Genomic DNA, 10,293 nt, shown 5'->3' with positions numbered 1-10,293 from the left:
CAATTGGAGGAAACTATTTTCCTTATCAAGAGAAGGGAATATATTTTCCTAAATGCCTTCTCAACCTTCCCTACCCTCACCAACTCACCCACCCCCCTCGCCAAAAAAAGTTTTTTTTTAAATTTCAGTAATTTCAAATTTCTGTTTTTTCGTTTTTCTACCTTACCCACCCCAACCCTCCTCACGCACAAAAAAAAATTACTTTTTATTCGTAATTTCAAATTCTGTTTTTTCATTTTTCTGCCCCTCACCCACCACCCACCCCCCGAATTTTTTTTTAAATATATTTTTGAATTTTTTTTAAAATATATTTTTCAGTTTTAGTTTTTTATTTATCTGTTTAAAGGTTCAAAATTTTACAAGTCCCAAAGTTATGAGTTCGGAGATTTATGTGTTTTGAAGTTTATATGTTTAAAAATTATAAAGTTTACGGGTTAGAAATTCCGTGGTTTCGAAAGTTTAGCGGTTTGAAAGTTTATGAAAAATATGAGTTCGGAAGCTTGTTGGTTTGAAAGTTTATGGCTTCATGTTTATTATATCTAAATTATTTATAAATACTCTTAAGAGTCATTTTTCTTAATTTGCGTACCAAACACCGGAAAATGAATAAGATTATTACTTATTTTTCAAGAAAATATTTTATTGAAAAATATTTTTCACAGAAAACATTTTCCGTTATACCACACACACCCCAGGAGTGTACTGCAAAAGGAAGAAGAGGTGAAAAAGAGACCACTATGTAAGGTCTAATAAAATTTACTTTATATTATTAAATCATTGCCTAATCCGTAGAGGCTATGCCAGTATGTAAAAGACTTAAAATATCTCTTCTTATGTATCGTATTATTACTATACATTATTAATTTTTTTTGGTCAAAAAGATGTACTTATATTATATATAAACAAAACAGTTACATGAGAATGTAGTAGATGCATAAGAGGCATCATAGTTGCTAAATTAGGGTTTACAGACAAGCTTCCTCTAGGGAAAACATTAGTAGACTGGAAATTAAAAGTAGATACTACACTAATATCATTAGTGTTTATACGACTATTACACAAACTATTAGTAGCAGAGTGCAGTTGTGAAGTACTGGAAGTTACTGGAACGAGTCTCCTTTGTAATATACCGCTACAGTCGTTATGATATGGAGACTCTGCAAAAGATGGTGGTGTGTCAAAAAAGTATGCACTGCTCTTGTGCATGGATGGATCCATATTTAGCTAAAGTATCTGCAACACCATCCTGCTCTCTGTAGATGGATAATATAGGAGGGTTATCCAGCTATAGGAGGAGTAACCTGCAATCGTTAAGGATGTTAGTGTAGTGCATAGTAGTTGAGTGAAACATACCTAGGATTGCATGTGCATCTGTTTCAATAATGAGAGGTTGGAGGTGCTGTTGTACTGCCAGTTTTAACCCCATAAGGAGTGCAAGAAGTTCTGCCTGAACACTTATACCTGGGTTTGCTTTGCCTGAGAAGCCTAAAATCCAATTGCCTTGATGGTTGCGAAAAATGCCTGCAATACCATACCTTTGTTGTATATATGAGCACGAGCCATCAATGTTTAATTTATAAGTAAAACCTGTGGGAGGATGCTATTTTATGTAAAGAGGAGTTACACACTTATATGTTGACTTTGGGGTGGTTAGGAAGTAGTATCCAGCTGCCATATTTGTTATGAAAGGAAGATTCAAAGGAAGTCGTTGATGTTTAAAAGTGTTCTTATTTCTTATAATCCAAATGTGCCATAGTGAAAATGGAATAAAAGTTGTATAAGGCATTTTACGGGGAGTAGATGGCATTGGTGTGTGTATAAATTGGTGTAACCAATTGATATTAAGTGTTGGGGATGTAGTGAAATTAGGATGAGGAAAAGAGTGATGAAGGTCATTCCATAATTGAGTTATATGTGAGCATTCAAAAAAGAGATGAATGATATTTTCAGGGGCCAGATGACATTGTGGGCATAGAGATGAATTTAGGATTCCTAAATTTGTAAGATACACCACAGTGGGTAATCTATTATGGCAAATTAACTAGAGGAAGAAAGATATTTTTGGAGGAATGGAAAATTTCCAAATCCACTTATAAGAATATTGTGAGGTCATGGGTTTCATAAGAGAGTTATAAATAGATTTAACCGAAAATTGACCATTTTGTGTATTTGCTCAGTATATTTGGTCATGTGCTATAGGTGAAAAAGGCAAGTAATATTTAGGATATTAGATTGTAATTGATTTGCTATAACAAAAGGTAATTTGTCAAGGTACCACCTATGATTGTAGTAGTAATTAGAGACTAGTTGTTTTTCCTCAAGACAAGGGAGAGGTCCCGTTAGCTAGTTACGAAGTAGTAAATTAGGCTGGATCCAAGGATCCGACTAGAATTTAATATTTTGTCTGTTCGTAATATTCCATTTATATCCTAGTTGACGATAAGACCATCCATTTATGATATTGCGCCAAGTAGAGGAGACAATGGTTATAATTAAGTTTGATGGTCGTAGATACTTGTGTAGGAGCACATGTGCCCATAGTTGGTGTGGATTTTGAAATGGTCTCCATGCAAGACTTGCATGTAGGGCTTTGTTCTTAATAGCTAGGTTTTGTATTCCTAAACCCTCTTGGGCCAAAGGTTGAGTAATTGTGCTCCATTTAATGAGGTGTAATTTTTTCTTCTGAGTCGAAGTTCCCCAGAGAATATTTCTCTGGTAGCGATTGAGGTGGGATAGTATATAAGTAGGAATTTTAATGTATTGCATAAGATGATGGAAGGTTATTTAAAGTAGAGCAAATTAAGGTAGTCCTTCCTGTTTTAGATAAAAATTAATTTTCCAACCTGCCAACTTAGTTTTAAAATTGTCAATTAAGAATTGGTAATCCCTTTTGGTTGGTTGCTTTATGAAAATAGGGAATCCTAGGTATTTACCAAAACTTTTCTCCTCATTTATTTGAAAAAATTGGGGTACAAAGGTTCTAGTAGGAGTTGTGCAGTTTTGTGAGAAAACAATTTGTGACTTGTCACAGTTAATTATTTGTCTAGATAATTTAGTGAATTGAGCCAAAGTATGAAGAATTCATTGGCACGTAGTAGGTATTACTTTGGCTGTGAGAATAATATCGTCAGCAAAAAATAAATAAGATAGTTGAGGACCTCTGTTAGCCAAGGCTAATGGTAACCAATTATTGTAATCCACTTCCATATTTATTTTTCGTGAAAACATTTCTAGACAAATGATAAAAAGATATGATGATAGTGGATCCCCCTGTCATATGCCTCTGGTTGGTGTGAAATATTCAGTAGGGTTTCCATTAATTAAAATTGAAGTGGATGTTGTTGTTATGCAAGACATAATCAATTTAATAAAATTTGGAGGAAAATTTAAAGTTATTAAAGAGTTATGAATGAAAGACCATTCTATTTTGTCAAAAGCCTTTTCAAGGTTCAATTTAAGAAGCATATTTAAATTATTCTCCTTCAATCTTTGGAATTTTGTAATGATTTCCTGAACAATAAGAGCATTATCAGCTGCTCTTTTATTTTTTTGGAAACTAGATTAAGTTGGATGAATAATGTGTTCCAGGATTGGTTTTAGTCTATTTACGATTATCTTGGTTATAATTCTGTAAATAGTATTACAAAGACTAATAGCTCGATATTGAGATATTGTAGCAGCATGCTTATGTTTAGGAATTAGACATATGTAAGTAGTGTTAATGGCAGGATTTATTTGATGATCTAGGAAAATTTTATGACAAACAAACTTGACAGAGCTGCATATAGTGTCCCAATATTTTTGATAAAAAAGTGGGTGAAGATCATCTGGTCCAGGTGCTTTTAATGGTTTGAAGGAATGGATTGCAGTTAGAATTTCATGATCTTGTAACGGTTTGGATAATGATAAACAATCCTGAGGAGTTAAAACATTAGAGTGTTGCATTGTGGTATGTTTTTTAGAAGAAATTTGTTGGGTGTTGAACAGAGTTTGATAATAATGTGTAATATTATTCCTAATGAGATGTGGATCAGTGATCTAATTTCTCCCTTGATCTTGTAGAGCTGTTAAACGATTATGTCTTCAACGATATAACGTTGTAAGATGGAAAAAATTTTGTATTTGCATCGCCATCATTTAACCAATTAATACGGGACTTTAACTTCCAAAAGTCCTCCTCAAGCTTTAGTATGTGGTTAAAAACCAGTTTTAGTTGATGCTTTAAATTATGTAAGAACTGGCTAGCAGGATAGTTAAAAGAAGATTGAATACCATTTAATCTAGCGAAAATCTTCTTTTTTCGTTTAAAGATATTACCAAAAGTGAAAGAATTCCATTCTTGGACCATGTCAGTGAAATTTGCTATGGCTGGAAGTAACATTAAATTATTCATCCATGCTTATTTGACTATACTAGGAAATTGAGGATGTGTAGTCCATATCATCTCAAATCTAAAAAAAAAAAAACATTTGAGGTAATACACAGTATTTTAATTCTAATAACAGGGGACAATGATCGGAATGTGTACGTGGAAGATGTGTAACTAAAGCTTTAGGATAGTTTGAAAGCCACTCATAATTTACATTAATACGGTCAATGCGTTCAAGAATGTTGTACTTACTATGTCTACCATTTGTCCAAGTGTAACGACAGCCTTTGTATCCTAAATTATTTAGGTGACTTCCAAAAATTTATTAGCTCGTGAATTATTAATAGGTAGGCCTCCAAATTTATCAGTGGAAGTAATTATTTCATTAAAATCTCCACCTATAAGCCATGGTCCTTTATAATTATCAAATACACACCTAAGGTTTTTCCATAAAGTCTGCCTATTTACCAAATCAGTGCTTGCATAAACAGAAGTAAACAACCACTTAAATGAAGAGGGGTGTACCTGAATGTGACAGTGAATTTCTTGTGCAGTCGTTGCCACAAGTTCAATGGTAAGGGCGTCAGTAAGCCATAATAATACAATACCACCGGACTGACCTATTGCTGCCACTTCGATCATGCCAGTGAAATTAAAATCCTCCTTCAAAGTCTGATGTGTTTGACAGTGGGTTTCCAGCAAAACCACCAAAGACGGGCGGTTATAATCTAGTAATGATCTAAAATTACGGCGAAACTCAGATGAAATAGCTCATCTATAGTTCCATATAATAAAATTCATATGTCTAACAGGTTGATCAAACAGCTGGTCATTCCTTGCATGCATCCTGGTACTATTGCTTTGACTTGGACGCAGACGTAAAGTTGGTAAGAGTAGTATGGCATACTTGCCCACGTCTAGATTTGTGGTTGGCCTTAGGCGAAATGAGACTCTCATTAAGTTGGGAGGACACATTATGTAAATCTTTCTTTCGTACTCCTCCTTCTGGACAAACACCTTAATTCCATCTAACCTACATGAATTGGTCTTGTTTCCCTGTTGTAGATGACTGTTGCTTCTAGTTCTGCCTGAAATTCCATGTCTTGTGCGAGTGGATTGGGAGGGGGTGGTGGTGACTGTGGGGGTGAGGGAGTTGGAGGTGTTACTGATTCCATATTAAGGGTGTGTGTGGTTGTGGAACCCAATAGGGTTGAATCCAAGGTGTTGTGGGAGTTGGGTTGGGGCAAAATAGCATTTAAAGGAGATGGGGGTGAAGATGAGCAGGATCCTAGTAGGGAGACGGAAGCTTTAGAGGCTGATATGATGCAAGGTAAGGGGCTTGAATCATGGACCAGTGATATCTCCCATAAATATACGTCCCTAGTTGCATGCCCCCCGCTACTATTTGCACAAGGTCCCTCGGATTGTTTATTAGAATCGTCACTTCTTGGTTGTGGACCTCTATGGTGAAGGTCAGTGCATGGTTCTGAAGACCTGTCTCGAGCCAAGATGACGGATTGGTCGGTGCAAATGGAGTTTGAGAAGTGTAAATGAAGGTATTCGGCTCCATTATGAGATGGGAGGGAGGAAGTGAGCGAGGAATGCGTTGGTGTTGGAGACGATAAACTGTTTGCCTGAAAATATTGCCGGGTGTTCTGCGTAAATGGTTGAGATTGTTTGTAAATATTGTTTAAAGGCAGAGGAGATGATAATAGATTGGAAATGGTAGATAGTGGATATGAAGGTTGAACAATAGTGGAAGCTATCCTAGTGGTGGAGGAAGGCGGTATTATTGAAGGATTTGGATTTTGTGTTTGAGATTGAGATTGAGCGTTTGAGATGGTAGAAGTAAGGTGTTCATCATTATCTAGTTGCATGGAAGCCATAGTAGAGTTGATAATTGGGGAGGGTGTGTTGGTATGCAGAGACAGTGGTGAATGCATGCATGAGTTTTGGGATGGGTCGTAGGTGTTTGCTGAGGTGGAGGGACTAGAAGGATTTGATTGGGCTTGCATGTGGGGTAGGGTATCGTGGCTCTTTGCATGGGCTGTGATAGGTGTTGGAGTTTGGGGTGGTTGTAAGTGGGCCGAGTGGGTAGGGTTTTCTAGAAGCATTTGAGTAGTAATGCTAGGATGTAATTGGTCTTTGTTAGTAGGATTAGGGAGGGAATGATCATTAGTGGGGTCAGTTGAGCTAAGTAAGTCAAATTTATTATTAATAGAAAATTTAGATGGTGGGGATATGGTTTTTGTATTTCAACGGTTAAGAGAAGTTTTATTATTATCAAGAGAAAGATTAGTGAAGGGTAGAGTATTAGGAGTATTAAATGAGTTTATGTTATTAGCATACTTACCGGATGGTCGAGTAGGGCTTAACATAGAACCAGGCAGTGATTGTGGTGGATTTGCTTTGGGGTGAGTCGTCCTTATGATGGATTTCTTAGGAAATTGTACTGTTTTCCATTCTTCAACCAATGGAGAGGCAAGGGTAGAAGGTATAGGGTTTGTAGTGGTCAAAGGGTTCAAAGAATATGACTCTAAAGTATTTGTGTTTAGTGCTGGGGAGGTACAATTACGTTAATTATGGCACAATCTACCACACTTAATACATAGCAAGTTTAATCCTTCATAAAGGATATGTTGCTTATGATTACCAATAAAAATATGAGTTCTTAATGGTTGATCTAATGGAACCTCAACAGATAACCTTGCATATCTTCATCTTGTAGTGGAGGAAGTGCAAGTATCAACAGTAAGTAATTTTTCAATTTTATTACTCAATTTCTGAAGAATTTGAAAGTCATAAAATTCCGTAGGTAATTCTGGTAGTCGCAACCAAATGGCAGAGTATTTGATTTTTGTTTCTGATGCCATAAACTTGGGTTCCCATTGGTGAACGGAGAGGAAGTGATTTAAAATAAACCAAGGTCCATCATGCAAAGCATGAATCATATTTTCCTCTTTTTGAAATTTGATGAGGAAGAAATCTGAACCTAGGTCAATAAGTGGTAGATTTTCCGTTGGCTAAAAATTTTGCCTAAGTATTTGATGGCTAATTTTTCGACCATATACCTTGACAATAACTGCATGTTGCCATGGTGAGTAAATTCTGGTTTTTTCTTGTCACACCCCTTTTTTAACCAAAACTCTCACTAAACCCTCTAAAAATAATAAAAAGATTTAGTAAAACTTGAAAAGGGTTTTCAATTCGAAAAGTGACAAAGTTGTGTGTTCAAAAGGATTAACTCAGAGTCGCCACCTGACATTTGATTTCGGTGTGTCAGGTCACCGTTTTTTCTAAAAATAATTCTTTTCCTTTCAAAACACTCTAGACTCTAAAACTAAGTCGACACCAAAGATTCGGATGAGGGGGGTTCATTTGACTCAGGGAGAAGGTGTTAGGCACTCCCCAAGTCCCGTAAAAATCACGATTGCGTACTCGATCTAGTTGGCTTTTCAAATATTCAAATTGAGGTAAAATCACAAAAAAGCAAAGTAAACACACATAAGGCTCGAGGTCATCCCCACTTAATAAAATAAAAATAAAACAAAATGAAATAAGTCTTGCTAGCCTATACTACACCTCCATTGATGTTGCCACGGCCTCCATTTACATTTACTTCGGAACATTCCCCTGTTTAAAATATATACAAATACTTTGGGGCATTCCCCGAATAAATTTAACTACGGGAACGACCTTTCACCTCAAACGAACGAAAATCCTAAAGTTTTTCTGCCCAAGTGTGGTCGGTCTAAGCATGCTCCTAGCGATAAGCGATAAATAAAAATAAGAAAATATTTCCAATTCAAATTGTCATTTGTGTTTAAGCCCGAACCCTTCTATCAAATGCTATAAGAATTCAACAATATTTATGTAAAAATTCAACTCAAACAGACTTGAAACAAAATATGAAAATTCAGTCACAAATTAGCAATTAAAGCATGAAACTCAAGCAATTATAAATAGCACACACGAGAGATTAAAGAGTAAAGTAAAGAGTTGACCTCAAGTGGAACCCAAACGGTGATCAAAATTGAATTGATAAAAGATCCCCTTCAAGCAACAATATTGTGCAATCCGATAATGTACTTCAAATTTACATCGGAACCGCGGATGGGAATTGACACCGGAAACCTCGAATCAAATGCAATCTTGGTTGACCTCCATTTTTATAAACAAAATTTGACGGATTGCAATAGCAATAGAAGAAAGAGTTTGGCTAGTTGCTTTGTCCCTTTCGTTTTTGTCCTTGGGAATTTAATTGGAAGTAAACTGAGCTTCTTTAGCCTATTTCTTTATCACTTTGATACCAAAACTAACAACATTATTAGCCTTGAAAATTTGGAGCGTGACGACTTGAATGCAGCTAGTGAGCAATGTCAGAGTCGAAGCTTGAAAACTGATATTTCTAATTTCAGCTTCTCCTTTGAATAATGTTCATCCTTTTCCGTTTCCTTTTTTATGTGTATGTGTCAAGGGTGTCAGCTTTTGGTAGGGTGTGCGGCTGTAGAGTGGTGGAGAAAGGAGATCTAGCCGGCGGTGGTTCTTCTGAATGAGAAATGGCGCTAGGGTGGTGGGGACGACGGCGGTTCTTTGTGGTAGTCGTGAGTAAGAGGCTATTGGAGGTGGAAGGGTGGTCGTTGGACAACGGCGGCGGCTGGCTGGGCGGCGGCGAGGTTCCCTACTGGTGTTGGGCGTGCTCCTCTTGTGGTCTAGGGGTTCTAGGGTTGTTTTTAGTGTAGTAGGTTAAGGTTGTTGTCCCTGAAGAAGATGAAGGACACGGGAGGTCGTTTTTTGGAGTTCAGCCCCCGGACCCTCAAAAATGTCTAGGTCTAGGTTTTTTTTTTTTTTTTTCTTGTATATTATCTTAAATGGGTGTCTAGGTTTGGGCTTTTGAGTTAATAGGCTAACGGATTGGTTTAATTGGGCTACAAGCAAGACTAAATTGGTCCAAAAACTAATTATATTCTCTCCTCCTTTTTGTATATAAAAATAATATAGCAAACAAGATAACTATTAAAAATACGACTTAATCTTACTTAAGAAAAATAACTATTAAAATAATACTAACCGTTTAAAACAAACCTATTTTTTGGTATTTTTTCAAGATTAAAAATAACTACAAAACCTTAATGAAACTATTTTTTGTAATTTTTATTTATTTGATAAAAAATAATGTAAAAGAGTCAAAATTAGTTGAAATAACTATATTAGGCCTAAACTAAGTATTTAAGTGCTAAAATATGTAAAATCTTGGGGAGGGTCAAAAATCACATGTCTACAGCTGCCCCCCTTTGACTGGAAATAAGAAGTATTTTCAGACAAAGAACTACTAGACAGGTTTTTTTTGACCCGACCCTCATTTAGAAAGACCAAAAACTAAGAGAAAGGAAGAAAATGTGATCGAGCTCTGGTATCTGAGCTGGCTACATATCCTTGGCTACAAAGGAATCAGGTCACGTGTAGTTCATAAGTGAGAAGGACGATGGAGCACCAATGTGGAGAGTCGAGTGAAGTGTCGTCGAGGTTCCAGTCCGCGGTTCCTGCCGTCACATCAAAAATAAAAGGAAAAATTACATCAAAGTAAAAGAAAAATACAAGATCCTATCTACTTCTTGTCTTGAATCTCTACTTGATCTTCAACATGAGACTGAAAAATGGACCATGTTCTTCAGGCGGGCTCCTGATGCTTCTTGAATTTGCGAATTGAAAGTAACTCTGAAATGAATTCCCTCATTCTCTAGGTGGGCACCTGCCGATGACTTAACTTGAAATGAATTCCCTCGTTCTCCAGGTGGGTGCTTGATTGCCAAAAACTTGAACAGTATTCCCTCGTTATCCAGGTGGGCGTCTGATTATCAAAACTTGAATTGTATTCCCTTGTTATCCAGGTGGGCACCTAATTATCAAAAACTTGAATCGTA

At 36.4% G+C, this 10,293-nt stretch overlaps 1 long non-coding RNA gene across 3 annotated transcripts; it reads right to left on the bottom strand.

Moving 5' to 3' along the window:
• Positions 1 to 863: 863 nt before the first annotated feature.
• On the bottom strand, positions 864 to 9,193 carry LOC104215673 (uncharacterized). Of its 3 annotated transcripts, XR_708284.2 has the most exons (4): positions 8,374 to 9,193; positions 4,895 to 5,041; positions 1,354 to 1,521; positions 864 to 1,253 (listed from the first exon to the last, which is right to left on the bottom strand). It is a non-coding gene; the product is annotated as an uncharacterized lncRNA (long non-coding RNA). The 3 variants fall into 3 exon arrangements; XR_708283.2 differs by having other exon boundaries at positions 870 to 1,521; positions 4,895 to 5,108; XR_708281.2 differs by having other exon boundaries at positions 870 to 1,521.
• Positions 9,194 to 10,293: the final 1,100 nt, after the last annotated feature.

The sequence above is a fragment of the Nicotiana sylvestris genome, chromosome 3 (assembly GCF_000393655.2).
Source record: "Nicotiana sylvestris chromosome 3, ASM39365v2, whole genome shotgun sequence".
Lineage (NCBI taxonomy): Eukaryota > Viridiplantae > Streptophyta > Magnoliopsida > Solanales > Solanaceae > Nicotiana > Nicotiana sylvestris.
The sequence above is the reverse complement of the archived record's forward strand: the minus strand, read 5'-3'. Positions and strand labels throughout refer to the sequence as shown.